Genomic DNA, 17,876 nt, shown 5'->3' with positions numbered 1-17,876 from the left:
ATTTATGATGTCTCCTCCCTTTCGCCAAAGCGGGGGAGAAAAAAGGTGAATAAGAAGATTAATTAAGAAATCCTCTGACGTATATTTCAGAAAACACAAAAAGTCTGTGAGCGAATGCTTACTAGTAATTATCCCGCTCTGTATGTGAATTTAAACTTTCATATCAATACACACACAAGATGTATTCTACCATATGGTATACTTAGACACAGAGTAAGCCAAGACCTTTAAATATAAAATATAAATATTTTTGACCTTGACGTCGACCATAGAGTTTGACCCACCTTTTTAAAACTTTGACCTTGGCCATCACTTCTGAACAGTTACGACTTGGGCTTTCATATTTCACAGGTGTATTCTTGTGACAAGGCCTTCCTTTAAGTATCAACGATTTTTACCTTGACTTTTGGAGTTTGACATGCATTTGAGAAAAGTTCAACCCTCGCCAAAAACTTCCATACGAGGGCATCAGTGTTTCACAAACACAATTTAATTTGGTTGTTTTTAAAGACAATATTGCGAAAATTTCCTTTAACTGCGCGTTAGCTTAAACGATATGATGCTAACAAAAATATTCAAGCTTTTGAGAGTGCTATTCAAACTACACGTATTCAAACTGTACGTCTGTGAAATGGGCCTACTGAACATTAACTTCATTGCACGCACTTAATCTGTTTTAATCTGTTAAGTGGCGAAATCAGTTTCTTTGTTAACAAACTATACATATTGTTCCTCGCTTTGTAGCTTAATTTTCAGATTACCAATAGTGTCTAAATACCTTTTTAATCAGGAAGGGAAGATATCAATACTCAATTATAAAAAGGGAGACCTCATTGCCATTGATCAAAGTAGGGTAACGATCACCTTAATGGTAAAGGGACATAATGAAAATCGGAAATAATGCGGAATATTGCGGAAAGAGAAAAAACGCAAATCGTTTTCGTGATTTCACGGCGCTCCACTGTTTTATAACTTAGGTTTTATTGATCGTTATACGATTGTTCTTTGAAGAGGTTAACCGTTTTAATTGTAACTTTGCATATCATATGCCTGAATTTGGACCATTGTGCAGTTTGTATACCAGCATTAGAAATATAATGATAAATATTGACTTTCAAATTGCACAGGAACTTTCTCTCATTAGCTTCACCACATGCAGAAAAATGTTTCATTAATGAACCTAAAATGTGCCATTGTTTCATTTGCTGTCATTTTGTTGACATCCCTTCCTCTTCCTGGTTCTAAAGGAAATGAACAAAGTTATTTTTATTTTAACAATCCAAAATTTCAATGCCCATTTCTACCCAAAGGCTTTGATCTTGCAAACTACATAATTCAGCTGCATCAAACCGATTTTATTAACATTAATAAGAAATCAACCATATATTTTTCAGGAGACGTCGACGTCAATTCTAAAAGTACAACAAACTAAATATGTTGTATATCATTGTGTCCCTGTGATCAAATTTCGCGCTTTTCCGCTGTGTCGATTTCAATGAATCTTTGAATAAAACTTTTCAGACACTAGACAGAAATTTACCTCAATGTCTTATATTTACATTTCCAATGTCTTTGTCCGAGATAAAATTACAAATTGTAAATGTACTTTATTTCCCCATCAATGTATTGGTGCGGTTCCCAAAAAAAAAAAAAAAACAGGTGCAGGGCGGAACAAACAGCTAGACAGAAGCAGGGCTTGGAGCACGTGGATTTTTCAGATTTTTCAATTTCATGACGATGATCAATCGATTGGCTTGCGTGATAATTTTATAAATAAAGGCCTTCGGCGTTTATGCAAATTATCACGCAACCCAATCGATTGATCACATCATGAAATTGAAAAATAAGACAGTTATTCCTTAAATACAGTTAGGCACTAGAGTAATATTCCGGAAGTCGATCTCTCTTAATGCACGGCTATCTTAAGAATTTTAGTATTTAAAAAAATCAGAATTTAACAAATATTAACATCTTTAAGGTATTTTAATTATAATTTAGTGATTATATAGAGCACAGATGTAATGCAAATAAAACCTCTTACACGTTTTTGGTTAAATTTAATGGTTGAGAACTTGAGAGTAAAGCTGTGCAAGATTGTTCGTGGGTTTGATCTTGATCTGAAAGTTGAAGGTCAGATCCCAAAGTAAACGAAAAGATGAAAAATTGCTTTGGAAATGATTTTGGTCTTGGATAGGAAATGCAATTTAAATCTACTAACTAATGCCCTGCAGGTATGAAATATTCTGAATGTCGCGTCTCGTCGCCGCTTCTTAGCAACTGAAATGTACATGTACGTTATTTCATATTAATACAATCCAACTATAACATAGACACAAATCAGTCTAATGGTCCATGTGTTATTATGTTTCTTAATTCTTGGATTACTTTTACAAGTCCTAACATTATAATAGAAACCACATTTGCAGAATTCTATATAAGAATACTTTTTTTTTTCAATTTTGCTTCAGACAGAGACAAATGATTGCTACCCTTCCTAGCATTAAGTTTCGTAATTAAAATCCTTCTTCTTTCAGCGTTTTAGTTTTAAATATCATATTTCTTAGTGTTCTGACAAACTAAATGGTTTTTCGTTATTATTAAGGACATTTTCGCAACCAGCGATAAATCATGCTAACGATTGTGATCTTCCTAATAAAGATCGTTAGTCACAATGCTCACCTTATTGTATATTTTACCCTGGCTTATAAAATAAACAGAAATCTAAATAAAACTCCAATTATCAGTAAGACACACTTAAAAGATCAAGTTTGCGTTTGTGAAATTTGCAATTCATGAGGATTTTCCGCATTTTTTTTCTAAACGCTGATTTTTGGGAAATCGGGTGAAGATAAGTTAGCATTTTGTTTCACTTTAATGATTTTTATTGATGGAAATGGGGGTATTTTCAATCTTTAATGAAAACCATGTTACATTTTTCGTTTGGAGGCCAGTATTGCTGATGCAATACGCCTATAATGATTGTTAACAAGAAGACTACCTTAATAGATAAAATGTTGCCCAAATTTCATATATTCTGGATTAAGAATTTGCATCCGTATTTTGAATCCACTCTGGCTCCATGCAAATTACTGCCCGAGAGGTTTTTTCTTGAAGACATGCGGTTATGAATTGTTAATGTCAAAAATTTTGCATTGCAAGGTTAAGGATCCTTTGTATAATGTTTAATAAGATAATACACACAAGTTTCAATGTTACAGGAAATGGAACAGAACTGTATCATTAAAAGAGTTAAACTCTCAAAGGGACTTAAAGCTAACAAACATCACATGGACAATTTTTAGGTGAACTATTGCTACTTGTATCTTTTTTCGTCCATTGTGCGTTAACATTTGAACAATTTCAGCTTCTTCTCTGCAACCACTCAACTAATTTTGACATAAAATATCTATGAGTGAAGGGGAACAAAAAATTGTGAAATTCATGGTCCCTGCCCCCCCCCCCCCCCTTTGGCCTGAGGGGTGTGGCAAAAACCACTAAAATTAATGCAATCTTTAAAAATCTTCACTCCAGGACATCATGCAGTCAAACTGGTGGCATGGTTGTAATCAGCATTGAGTCCTTTACCAAAATTGTGAAATATATGGGCCCAAGGTCAGGGGTCCTAGTGTTAGGACGGGGCTAAATAGATTTTATAGTGAAAATGCATTATTTCTTTCAAAATCTTCTTCTCTGCTCCTGGGCATTAAATAAACAAACCAAGTACATAGATATGACGAGTCTCTTCCAAAATTGTGAATTTCATGCCCCCCCCCCTTGGGTCGGGGGTTATGGTGTTAGGGCGGGGCTCTATTGATTATAAAGTGAAAATGCATAAATTCTTTGAAAATCTTCTCCTCTGCTCCTGGATACTAAACGAATGAACTATGTACATGTATATAGTTATGATGAGGAAGGATGCCACTTCTAAATTTTTGAATTTCATAGTCCCTGGGTAAGGGGTTCTAATGTTAGGGTGGGGTTCTAATGGTTATAAAGCGGAAATGCACGAACTCTTATTTATGATGAACAAAGGCACCCTTTCTAAAACGGTTAATTTCAGTGGTCAGGGGGGTACACAGTCTGAAATAAATTAATGCTTTGAGATCTTCTTTTTAAAATTAATCAACCATTTATGATGAAATAAAATTTATGATAAAATTTCCAAAATTTTTAAATATGTGGCCTCAGGTTCAGTGGTTCCTGTGGGTTGGGGTGCACAACTAGTTATAAAGTGGAAATGCATCTTCTCTTTTTTACTCTGATCTACCTCTGGGTTTTAAGTAATCAAAGTAAGCAAGCTTAGTGTATAGTGCCTCTTTCAAAATTGTGATTTTCATGTTTTCTGGTTTAAAATACGAACCTAATTCAATTGTTGGAAAGTTGTTACATGATACTCAGGTGACCTAAAAGGCCCGTGAGCCTCTTGTTAAAGTTTATGTAAGACCTGAATTTTTCTCTGATGGTTTCGTTGAACTCTTGCTATGATAGAAATGACAACAAAAATTATAAACGTCAAAATTTGATTTTTTCCCCCTGGCTTGTGAAGGATTTAGCCGAGTTTTTATAAATGATCAACTTGAAATGAGTGGGTTTAATACAACGCATCTTCATACCCAAGGCGTCAATATACCAGTCTCGGGCAAAGATTAGACGAATTATAAGGCATTGTATCATTCTCAATTATTACTATCGACGTACATTAAATTATGTAAAAAAAATGGCAATATTTTGCTCTCTTGTGAATAACGTGGAAATGCTTTCAAGGAAAGATTTATATCACCCCGAGAAAAAAAAATAGAAATCCTTTTTTATGATATGATGGGATCTCTGGATAACGACGTATCTAAAATCGTTCATATCAATACCTCGACAAAGGAAATCAAAAATACTTAATATCTTGCCGTAATTTTGAACAACCTCCTAGATCTAACGGAAAAACGTCACTAAAAAGCAAATTTGCAGAGTTTATGTCTCTCCATCACCAAGCATTGTAGTGGTTTTATCGGTCATCGGACATTGAATTATCATTCAATACAATAAAGAATTGTTTGTGACGTATGGCCGTGTAATATTGTGGAAATGAAGCAAAAACCAAGTGAAAGTCCAAATATATATTGATAGCTTTTGAGGGGGTATTCGTGATTTAAACAATATCAGTCTGGTAAATGGATCTAAAAAGCTTATTTCCAGTTGACTCTTAAATCTGAGAAAGCTTTTCGATAAAAATACTTACATCCAGATTAAGATTAAATGTTTGAGAGAAATCTGATATAGTTATTCTCAAAACAGAATTTTGTAATGAAAGTGTACAGATAATGGTAAAATTTCTTAATTCGCAGTGTTCTGTGGAATAAAATGATCTATTTAAAGCACTGAAACTGGTTCCTATGCTGTGAATTTCCTTAATCATCGCAATTGCATGCACGGGCTTGATCAGCAAATGCGATATATGCCGTATATCTCTTTGTTTTAAACACAATCAGTGAAAGCAACATGCACTGGTCCCAGATATTTTGCAATTGGTTTCGATTTTTCAGCATGGTGAACAGATGAGGAAAAATCCTTATTGTGCCTTTATGGGAAATAACAAAGGAGAAACCATTTGCTTTACTAAAAATATGTCCAATTTAATCTAATAAGCAGAACATGCCTATTAGTCCCCCTCCCCTCGAAAACTGTATTTGCAGCACAGAAAAAAAGATCTGCAGTATACCATAATAACTCCTTAGACAATTTATTATACCGAGTTTTGTTTTAAAAGTTAAATTTATCAATCTCTACTTTATCAGGATTTGGAAACTGACATTTGAAAGTGGTTGGAGGTCAAGTGCATAGTAAAATAATCACCAACTGTAAGAAAATATATAGAGAGACGTTATGTATTGTAAGAATCAATGAAAGCTTGAGCCATTGCCCTTTTCACCACTAACGACGGTTTTTCCCCCCAAAGAAGAATTATTAGAATTGTGCATGCACGTGTCAGGATTTGAGATGCATCCTCATGTGGAACTAAAATTAATATCTCACATCGGTAATTTCCCTGACGACTTCTAAAACTTTTCTGCTGATTAGCACCTGAAGGCTTTATGAGACCAAAATGTCATTTTTTTTCCAAATAAGTTATTAATATCTCGACATTAATTTTTAATAAGTAGAGAAAATAAAGACTTTACTCCCCCTTGTGAATCATAGGAATCTGATGATTGGCTGTCAATCCAATTTATTGGGTTTATTGTCCATCCACACACACCAAATATAGCGGGGGGATTCAATGTTTGGGGTGGGGGGATGGACCATGTTTTACGCTATAAGCAAGATTATCGATACATATTTCAGAATGAAACTAGCAGTTAAATGAGAAAGACCTATGTAATGTGTAACATTGAAGATTTTCACCAATAAATTCAACTGAGGACGAAGTATAGCAGTGGTTGACAGTCTTTAGTGGTGTTATGGGTGAATTACATGTACATGCAGTATTCATCTATTACCATTGAACAATTCTGAATGTTGATTTCTTTATTTCACGTTTTAAATCGAAGTGATATATATCATAATCATAATTTTTGTCTTTTAAAGTCAAAAAAATGAGGAAATTTAAGAATCGTATAAAAATATGTTTATAACTGATTATTATACCCCCGCTTGAAAGCTGGCAAGCATATGATGATATGGTCTGTCCGTCTGTCTGTACGTCCATCTGTTACGCTTTGGGGTACCCATCTCTTATCCGCATGTCCTACTTTACCACTAATGAAAGTTCATGAGACTTTCAAAGAATCTTTGTTATCATAGTGCTATTGTGTACCTCTTACTTAACTTTTTGATTGAACACATATTTTGAGTTTCACAAATGCAAACATGTATCATTTAGTGAACTCGTTGCTCACAGTACCTCTAGTTTTACTTTGCCATGGCGAAGAGAGAAGCATATCATCATGGAATTTAAAATAAAAATCGGACAGGTACACTTATACTTTAGTATACAATGTACGTATAGAAGAAAATCCATCGATTCTTTGCCAGAAAAACAAAACAGAATATGTGATAAAATATATCTTCATTAATTTCATCTAAAAGAATGTCATTTTCGTTTCATCTGTATACTGTGCCCTCTTGACAAATATTTATTAAGTTCCAAAGCAGTACATCTTTCAAATTCAATCTTCGTCGAGAACGCTGTAAAAACGCATGAATTAATTTCAAAAACGACGTGTGATTTAATCAATCATTTTTATTCTAACAGAAGACCTTTATATTGCTTGGATATCAAAAATAAAGAAACGTTTTTGAATTATTAACGATGACCTTTTCAAACACTTTTTTCAATGTTACAGATATGGATCATCTGAACGAATTTCAGACGGATTAATGATGTCATCCCGGAAAAGCGTCTAAAGGACTTTGTTTTTCTTACATAAATATATGCAATTGACTTAATCGACTCATGTTTGATATCGAACTTTTGCTGTCTCTGTGACTTGAGTACGTCATTTGATATAGAATTACTTAAACGTGAATACTATGTCTATTACCAAGACCGAGACTTGAAGTGAAAATTGCGATATTGTATATATCTTTGTTTCATGAGATTGAAATTTTATATCGATCAAAGTATTCAGTAAGAGGTAAAATGGATAATAGATTAACAACATATCAATTGATACGTCTTACAGATTATATATCGTTTTAGGCGGACTAGAACGATGAAAAAGCGAAAATTGTTAGCATTGTGCTCGTCCTGGTTGTGAAAGAACATGTTATTCTTCGACAATTTTGTATTATAATTTTTTATGACTATTTTGGCTGGCTTAAATGCTTAGATAACCTTAATAATCTTGGCCCTCCCTTTAGTACCCGTAACAAATCCCAGTACCATACACAACAATCGACAGGTATTTCGCTTTCTCTATTATTGATTTCTTGGAACACATTTTAATTATTAAACCAGTATTTTGTTACACAATCTTAGGTTATACAAATGTAAACTCAATTATACAATATTATTACAATTGTGGACTATATGAAATTGTGACATCGTTATTTATGTAATACATATACGTAGGTCTGAGTATAGTTGTTATCAGAGGGCGCTTGCGCTTACAGCTCGCGCACGTGATAGAAGACATCACGAGATGTGTTCTTTTACGTGGCATGCTGTAGACAAATCAGGTTGACTTGATTATAGCTTTGCATCATAATGACATTATTGAAATATCTTACAACTGTTTAACTCAAATCGATATAAAAAGATACTTTTTTCAAACATTCATGCCTCACCGCATGGCAACTCAAGATCAATTCAATTTGACCTATTGCTATCTGTTTTCGTCCGTCGTCGTACGTTGGTCGTAAACTTTTGAAGATTTTAAGCTTCTTCTCTAGAACCACTGCACCAATTTCAACCAAATTTGGTATACAGCGTCTATGGCTAAAGGGGAACAAAAATTGAGAATATCATGATTCCTGTCCCCCTGGGGCCTGAGGGGTGGGGCAAAAAACACTAAAATTAATGCAATCTTTAAAAATTTTCTTCTTTACTCCTGGACATCAAGCATTCAAACTATTGGCATGATTGTAATCCGATTTGAGTCTTCCACCAAAATTGTGAAATTCATGGCCCCTGGGTCAGGGGTTCTGGTGTTAGGGTGGGGCTATATAGATCATATGGTAGTGCATTATTTCTTTGAAAATCCTCTCCTCTGCTCCTGGGTATTAAACAAACTAGCTAAGATAGTTATGATGACAATTTGTTACAACGCACTTTGAACCAGAAGTTTTGCTGAAGCTCTACTGGTTTGAACTTATAGCAAAGGAAGAGAAGAGTTTGGGATTTGAAACTTTACAACAGCAATATATAGAATAATGATCGTTGATAAAGTCTCTTTATGTTCTTAGTGTAGTCTACTTGTGTGCCAAGTTATATTGAAATCAGACCAAAACTGTAGGAGGAGTAGCATTTTGAAACAATTTTACAGACATTTAATTTTTAGTAACCACGGCAACACCGTTCATCTAAATCAAAAACCGATATACAGATTTATGTATCTTATGTGCCAAATTATACAGCATTTTGAAAGAATTTCAATTTTTAGTAACCACGGCAACACCGTTCATCGAAATCAAAAACCGATATACAGAATTATGTATCTTAGTGTAGTCTACTTGTGTGCCAAGTTATACTGAAATCAGACCAAAACTGTAGGAGGAGTAGCATTTTGAAAGAATTTCACAAATTTCTATTTTTAGTAACCACGGCAACACCGTTCATCGAAATCAAAAACCGATATACAGAATTATGTATCTTAGTGTATTCTACTTGTGTGCTAAGTTATACTGAAATCAGGTAGGGGAATTTCACAGAAATTTCTATTTTTAGTAACCACTAACACCGTTCATCGAAATCAAAAACCGATACACAGAATTATGTATCTTAGTGTATTCTACTTGTTTGCCAAGTTACAAATGTATACTGAAATCATTAAAACTGTAGGAGGAGTAGCATTTTAAAGAATTTCAAGAAATTTCTATTTTTAGTAACCACGGCAACACCGTTCATCGAAATTAAAAACCGATATACAGAATTATGTATCTTAATGTAGTCTACTTTTGTGCCAAGTTATACAAATCAGTGTAAGGAGTACTTTTAGTAACCAAGGCAACACCGTTCATCGAAATCAAAAACCGATAATTGTAAGTGTAGTCTACTTGTGTGCCAAGTTATATTGAAATTAGGAGGAGTAGCATTTTGAAAAATTGTTTACAGACAGACGGACGGACGCCGGACGCATCTAAGCTCTTCTGGTCTCCAAAACTATGAAAGTTCTTTCTCTCTCATACATTTTACTGTACTTACATTTTTTTTTAGTTTTCATCTGTTTTAAGTTAACTCATTTATTGAAAGTTTTCAACGTCCTACCATTATGTAAATACATATTATTATACATACATGTACATGTACCTGTTTTGGGTATAGCATAGGCATCGAAACCGGGCGAAGAGCAAGATGCATCATTTCATCACATAAGCATTGAAAATGCCTCTCTCCCCTCTCCCGTTTTATTTGTTACCGACGTATTGGAATGATAAAGATTTGGAAACAAACTAAATTACAAATAAAATATTTCCATTATTAAAATCTTAATCCAGATTTTTTTTGTTTTTACATATTTTTTCAAAGTGCGTCAAGTGTGTCCATGATAAAATATATTGATGTAAACTCTTCACGCACTTTGAAAAAAAATTTCAAAGTGCGTTGAGTTGGTCCCAAATTTAACGCTCTTTGAATTTTTTTTTAAAGTGCGTTGATTTTGTCCCAATTTTAACGCACTTTGAAAATTTTTTTCAAAGTGCGTAATTTTTTCAAAGTGCGTTGCCACAGTGCCTCTTTGAAAATTGTGAATTTCATGGCCCCTGGGTCAGGGAGGGGCTCTATTGATTATATAGTTAAAATACATTAATTATTTTAAAATCTTCTCTGCTCCTGGGTAATAAACAAACTAAGCACACACGAAACAATTGAATTTGGTTCATGTTTTAAACCGTGCAGTTTATAAAGCCATGGAATTAACAATTTTGAAAGAGGCACCATTTCTTAGGGGTGGGACGATACACAGATTTGATACGATTATGATATACTGCTATACGTATCTCGATATTTTGATAAATTATAAATCTATTTTAAAAAATTAGTATTTTATTTCATTTCTTGTCTTGTCATTAAATCAACATGATAAATTGCAAAACTATTTAAAAGAATTAGTATTTTATTTCATTTTTTGTCTTGACAATTATTTTACATCAAATCATGTGTGCTTTGAAATTAATACGTGAAGTTCATCAATATCATTCACTAAAACTTTACAAAAACAATAATACATGTACATACCAAACTACTTTAATTTAAGAAGTTGTTTACAAATACTTGTGTAGTTCATCAGAGAACACAGACTAAAATTCATTTAAAAACATCACATTTACATTTTCATTAATTGCTGAAAGTCTGTAGCAAAGCTGAGATTACAAAAAATACGAGATGGACTAACATTTAATAATATCAAATGCTCTGGAAATGATGCTTTCTGTGTATAGCACGCATTTCATACTGAACTTTTCTTGCCCATCTTACGAGGCTTCTTAAAAGTGAAAACATTTTACCCCTAAACAACGACTTATTAGTTCTAAAGTGTGTTTTCAATAATCAGCATCATCTTTTCGCTTCGTACAAGCCGCCATTTTCAAGGAATGTACTTTCATTTTCATTTTTGGATAGGTCGTTCGTGTATCGTTTCGTACCGATATTTGAATGCTTGTATCGTAAACCGTATCTTAGAGGAAAATATCGATATGTATCGGTATATCGTCCCACCCCTACCATTTCTTATCATAATTATACACTTAGCATGCTTACTCTAGTTACTTAATACCCAGAGGTAACCGTTTTGCTAGATGCACCTTTCTTCATCAAATATATATATACTAATTCCTAGGTGCAAAGGAAAACAAAAAATCAAAGAATTGATGTATTTTCACTATATAATCAAAAGAGCCCCCCCCCCTTTACACCAAATAGCAAAATCGCTGACACAGAGGCCATGGAATTCACAAATTTGGTTGAGGCACTCTTGCTCATTATAACTATATACTAAGTTAGTTTATTTAATACCCAGGAGCAGAGAAGACTTTTGAAGAATAAATGTATTTCACTATATTATCGAAAGAGCGCCACCCTAGCACTAGACCCCTGACCCTGGGGCAAGAATTCACAATTTTGGTAGAGGACTCAATGTTCAACATTAATGTCAATAGTTTGACTGCTTGATGTCTAGGAGTAAAGAAGATTTTAAAGATTTCATTAATTTTAGTGGTTTTGGTCCCATCCCTCAAGCCCCCCGGGGGGGGGGACCATAAAATTCACAATTTTTGTTCTTCTTCACCCAAAGATGCTGTATACCAAATTTGGTTGAAATTGGTTCAGTGGTTCCAGAGAAGAAGCTTAAAATGTTCAAAAGTTTACGACCGACGTACGACGGACAAAAACGGATAGCAATAGGTCACCTGACTCAGATGACTTAATAAAATGTAAATATTTTGTTGCATTTCATGTTTCATTGTAATACTAGTTATTTTATGTAGTTTCATGAGGACATTGAAACTTAAAAGAACATGTGGAGTCTTGTCACGTGTGTCCATGTATAAAATGTATAGCCCTACCCCTGGAGAGCGTCACAATATCTGTGGAATTGATGGGTAAGTAATATCTGTCACAGTTCCTAACCCACGATTCAAGAGTCTGGCACAATTTAGTCCAGTCAATTTAGCTCAAAAACACCAAAACCTCAAACAAATTGAAACAGAAATAATTCCAGTGGAATTTTGCTATTTAGAATATGCCTTTTGATATATCAAAACTCTAGAAAAATATATTTGTCCAAACATCATTTTTTCTTCAATTTTAAATATACCCCCTTTTTGTTTAAAAATCCGATAAATCACTGTTTAAAGAGACAATCTGTTTATGCATAAAATTAGTTTTACCATCTATATGATCTTAAATTCTCTTGACAGGTCATGCAAAAAAGTGCCTGCAAAAAACTGAAACTGATGATTATTTCATTAATTACTATGATTGCTGTTCCCATGGTAACGGACATAATTGAAAAATAAATCTATTTCAATTCCTCTGTATTGCTTTGTGCAGCAACAAAGAATATGCAGCCATAGTAGGAATAACAAGTTTTATTTGTTAAGAATATGTTAAAAGAAAAAAATATAGGTCACAATTAAGCACACACATCCAAGTAATTTTTATTGGGGGGGGGGGGGGGGGTGGTGGTCAGCCCGGCCCTCAGTGACATATCTTCCCCATAGCAATTAATGCATGCATCCAATCTATTTCTAAATCACCCCAACACTAAACAAATTACAACAGAAATTTTACCAGCTGATTTTTGTAAATTGTAATGCTCCCATGGAAATATCAAAATTCTACAAAATATATTTGTCCAAACACTTTTTTTTAGGTCACCTGAGTAAACTCAGGTGACCTATTGCTATCCGTTTTCGTCGTGCGTCGTGTGTTAACATTTGAACATTTTCAGCTTCTTCTCTGCAACAAAATTTCAACCAATTTTGGCATAAAGCAATGGGTGAAGGGGAACAAAAATTTTGAATTTCATGGTCCCTGCCCCCCTGGGGCCTGAGGGGTGGGGCCAAAAGCACTGTTCAATCTTTAAAAATCTTCTTCTTTACTCCTGTAAATTTGGCATATTGTAATGAGCATTGAGTCCTTTATCAAAATTGTGAAATTCATGGCCCCAGGGTCAGGGGTTCTAGTACTAGGGTGGGGCTATATAGATTATATAGTGAAAATGCATTATTTCTTTGAAAATCTTCTTCTCTGCTCCTGGGTATTAAAAAAACCCAACTAAGTACATAATTATGATAAGCAAGAGTGCCTCTTCCAAAATTGTTAATTTTATGGCCCCAGGGTCAGGGGTTGCGGTATTAGGGCGTGGCTCTATTGATTATATAGTGAAAATGCATTAATTCTTTTGATCTTTTCTCTGCTTCTGGGTAAACAAACTAAGTACATAGTTATGATGGGCAAGAGTGCCTCTTCGAAAATTGTGAATTTTATGGCCCCAGGGTCAGGGGTTGTGGTGTTAGGGCGGGTTCTATTGATTATATAGTGAAAATACATTAATTCTTTGAAAATCTTTTCCTTTGCTCCTGGGTTTTATGCCAATGATCCAAGTATATATATTTTAATGAAGAAAGGTGCATCTTTATTTTATCACATGTAAATAAATTAATGCTTTGAAATCTGCTCTTTGGTATTAATCAACAATTTTATGATAAAATTTGCAAAATTTGAAATACCAGGTATGTGGCCCCAGGGCCAGTGGTTCCTTTGTAGTGAGGTGCAAAACTGGTTATAAAGTGGAAGTACATTTTCTCTTTGTTACTCTGATATACCTCTAGGTATTAAGTAAATAGAGCAAGCATGCTAAGTTTATAATTATGATAAGCAATGGTGCCTCTTTCAAAATTGTGAATTTCATGGCCTCTGATTTAAAACACCAATAGAATGCTTATAAGGTCCGTGGGCCTCTTGTTTAATTTCAGAACCCCCCAAGATTTTGTCTAAAAAGTGACCTGTTTAATACCAGTTATTCTTAATACTTTAATCACATGTAAAATACAACGTACATGTTGCATGAAATTGAGCAACTGAATGCTAGAGACTGCAGTTTTTGATCTACAGTTCATTTTGTATGTCATCCAGAGTTAGAGAAGGAGAGTTGGAACAATATATACCTCGACACTCTCAACAATTACTAGAAAAATCAATTCCATTCTTCTTACAAGTACACCGTTTTGAATCACAATTGACTTTACATGAACAGTGGATTATTTGAAGTAACTTCTCTGGGGCTGGGGGGAGTGTGGCTTTAATAGGTAGTTGTCGGATATAAACCAGCCAAAATCAAGTGGGTCAAGTTGACTCCCATTATCCATCCAAAGCTTGCTCTGCAAATAAGCGCGTAAAATATGTAACCTAGCTGAATCCGATGTTGGGGGCAGGGAGTGAACCTGAACATACAAATTCCCCTCTAATACTTTTGCTGTGAACTTTCTGTAGCGCAGAAGGTTTAGATCTTCATATTGAATACCACCATGCACTAGGACTAGAATTTCTTCCCCAGCTTTCACAATGTCGTCATGCTCACTGCTATTGACAAACTGCAATAGTATGTCTGGAAGTCTGAATATTTCGCCTTTTTGAGAAGAGCCCCTTTTCCAATACCGTAAACTCTTGTTGTCGTGTTACATCCACCCAGTGCATGGATTGCTGGAAGAATTTGACAGATGACCTTCCCAAGACTTCTCCTTGCTTCTATGATGTTCCATACCCTTATTTACGAAGTGATGTTTGTCTTTGTTCTGATTTAAGGTAAATGTGGTTCATCTCAATGTCAGAATGATGAAGGAGGAGAACTAGATTTGTGTCTTCACCAATTACCACTGTTTCATTTTCTTTAGCATGATTGATAGCAGTTTTTACAACAAGGAGATCTGCATCCCCTGGGGCATTATGGACTGTTATTCCAGTCTTCCTCAATTCCTCCGAAAGCAAGTCAATGAACGTTTGTTTGTTTTTTTCGTTTGAAAGAAATATATCCTTCTTGGACATGAAAGGCATGTCATCTACAAAGTCTATAGCAGGGGCATTTTTCATCATTCTGGATCTGCATATATGAGTGATGTCTTTGGTAGATGGTTGGTTTTGATAGCCATCAAACACAACCACAGCAGCAGCTCCATATCGTCGGTTTACATAGTCGGTATATGCTTTGCAAATTGATTTGAATGAGTTCACCTCTATTCCATGGAATCTTATACAATAAAGAACCGCCATCCAATATATGGTCAGGTTCTTTGATTTCGCCATCACCTGCACTGCAATGGACAGTGTTCCACAAGGCATCTGCAAGCGCTGATTTGTTTGCCTCTCTTGGCAAACCATCTTTGTAAAAGAGAGAAGATGGAACACTGGTAAGTTCGTATTTAAAGATTTCTGAAGGGTCTTCAAACATTCCATTTGCAGCAGTAGTACAGCGCTGAAATAACAACTGTGGATCTACATCTACTGGGTCACCATCTAATTTCGCTTTGCATTTTGAGGAAAGTATCACTACCTGTTGCGACTTCTTGAAAGTGTAGTCCAAAATATTTTGTCCTGGTAAAGTTGAAATGATTTTCTTTCCAGCATCTTTTGCAGTGTCAGCATTGACAGACTTGTGAGCTATTTCCCATGTGTGGATATTTCTCAGTGTGTTGTCACCTTCAAATGGTTTGCGTAGTCTTAGGAATTCTAGAACTGCGGAGATGTCATTCTTGTCTCTCGACATTCCTGCTTTTGATGCTTCTTTATGGATGTCAGATGTTTGGAATCCTGTACCAGTTAAATCTTGCAATGCTTCATTTATCATATCATTGCACAGGCTGGCACTGACATGATCCACTGAGCACGCTGGTTTTCACCCATCCCTCGACCTCGGGTCATTCCACCAGATGTTTTTATGGCTCGCATTAAAACCTGTTCAATCATTAAATCTGTTGAAAGTCCAGCCCAATACCTTTCACTCCTTCTCAAAACATGTTGCCAACCCTGAAAAGCACTAAATATTTCAGGATGTTCAGACGGTAACATGTGCATTGATGTCAGATAGACATAAGCAGACTTTGTGTAAAGGTTATGTCCAGCTGCGGCAAAGAATGGTAACATATCGTACATGGTTTGAAGATGAAGATTCCAATCTCCTGTTCTCCCTGCCTTTATAAATGTACGTCTCTTAAAATCTTCTAAATGTCCTTTTTCCAACAGAATATTGAATCCAAATCTGAGCATAAATGTCAGTTGCACTTGCTAATAGACTGTTCCTCTGATGGTACATTCTGCTTTCCACTTCTGAAGACACATCTTCAACCTACTCTTGCTGATTGACCATGTCATTAAATCAGCGTTCTCTACTATAGTCTCTTCTTTGCTCTCCAACGTACCTGTATCTAAGTCAACTTTAAAAATTTTGCTCAATAAGTAAAGCATGGATTGCTGTGTCTACAATCATGTGACCTCTTATCGCTCTGGCAACAGCCTTTCCGCTCAACATATGAGGTACTGTATTGGATGCATAGACAATTTCCAAAATTTCTTGGAGGCCAGTCCCACTCATGATGTGCCCTATGCAACCAAGGAACCTCACTGCAGTTTGAAAACCACCTAAACACAAAACAAGTGATTTGAGGAAACTATCAGGCATTTCATTGGCTATGATTGCGTATGCTTTCCAATAAAGGGGCTGGTCAAATGTAACCACTGGTGTTACACCATAACGTTTTGCCTGGGAACAAATGAAGTTCAACGTCGAATAAACACAAGAAATATCACTTGCACTCACGTCAATCATGGGTAGGAAGACAACATCAGATTTTTCAGGATAGTCACCATCCTGAATCATTTGCATGAACCCAGACCATCCAGTTCAGGGAGCCTTTAATGGCCAAGTGATTACTGATAGGAAGTCTAGCAGTTTGGTTGTGTCCATGACATTCAAGTCATCGAGTTCCTTGTAGCAAAGACTCGCCATTAAATTTGATGGCGGTCTGTAGTATGTTACATCTATTGTTGCTAGTTGCTTCAGTCCTCTCCAGAAACCACACATCTAGAAATTGGTTCATGATAATTTGTTGCAGGTGTTATTCCTGCTATCATCCCCATCCCATGGAATGTGTCATTACCATCTAAAGTTCTGATGTTGTGATCGACATTATCAGCAACAAATTCAATGAAGCTTTGATCAGTACAACCTGGAATATCAATGCCTTTAGTTAATGCTCGGAGGTTTCAAATTTTTGAACTTCAGGGTATGAAGAACAAAATCCTAAGTTGGAAAGAGTTTCAATAAGAAAGCGTGATGCAAAACAGTGGTGTAATTGTACTCCAAGAGCAATCTGCAATGGTGAAATGAGACTCCTTGGTCTAGCACCTTGGATAATGGCCTGACCTAATGATGAAACCTTTAAGTTTTTATCTTTTTCAGAAAGTATATCTTCAAGAAAAAGCTGTAGACTCTCTGAAACAAATTCAAGATGCTTTTCAACTGATGATATTTCAGATGGTGAGGGATAATATTCTTTATTCAACGGCAATGATCTAATGTCACTCTTGATCAGTTTTGCGGCAGCTTTGATAATTGACCTTTTCTCAGCTTCTGAATCTTGAAATTTTGGTCGATTATAGAAATCATGAAGTATGGATGTGGCTGTATCTCTCAAAGTAATCACACTTGACTTTCCACTTACACCAGTGA

Source organism: Saccostrea cucullata, unplaced genomic scaffold (genome assembly GCF_032062105.1).
Source record: "Saccostrea cucullata isolate Sc308-1 unplaced genomic scaffold, CSIRO_AGI_Scuc_v1 ctg18, whole genome shotgun sequence".
In the NCBI taxonomy this organism is placed as follows: Eukaryota; Metazoa; Mollusca; class Bivalvia; order Ostreida; family Ostreidae; genus Saccostrea; species Saccostrea cuccullata.
This window is presented reverse-complemented; position numbering follows the sequence as displayed.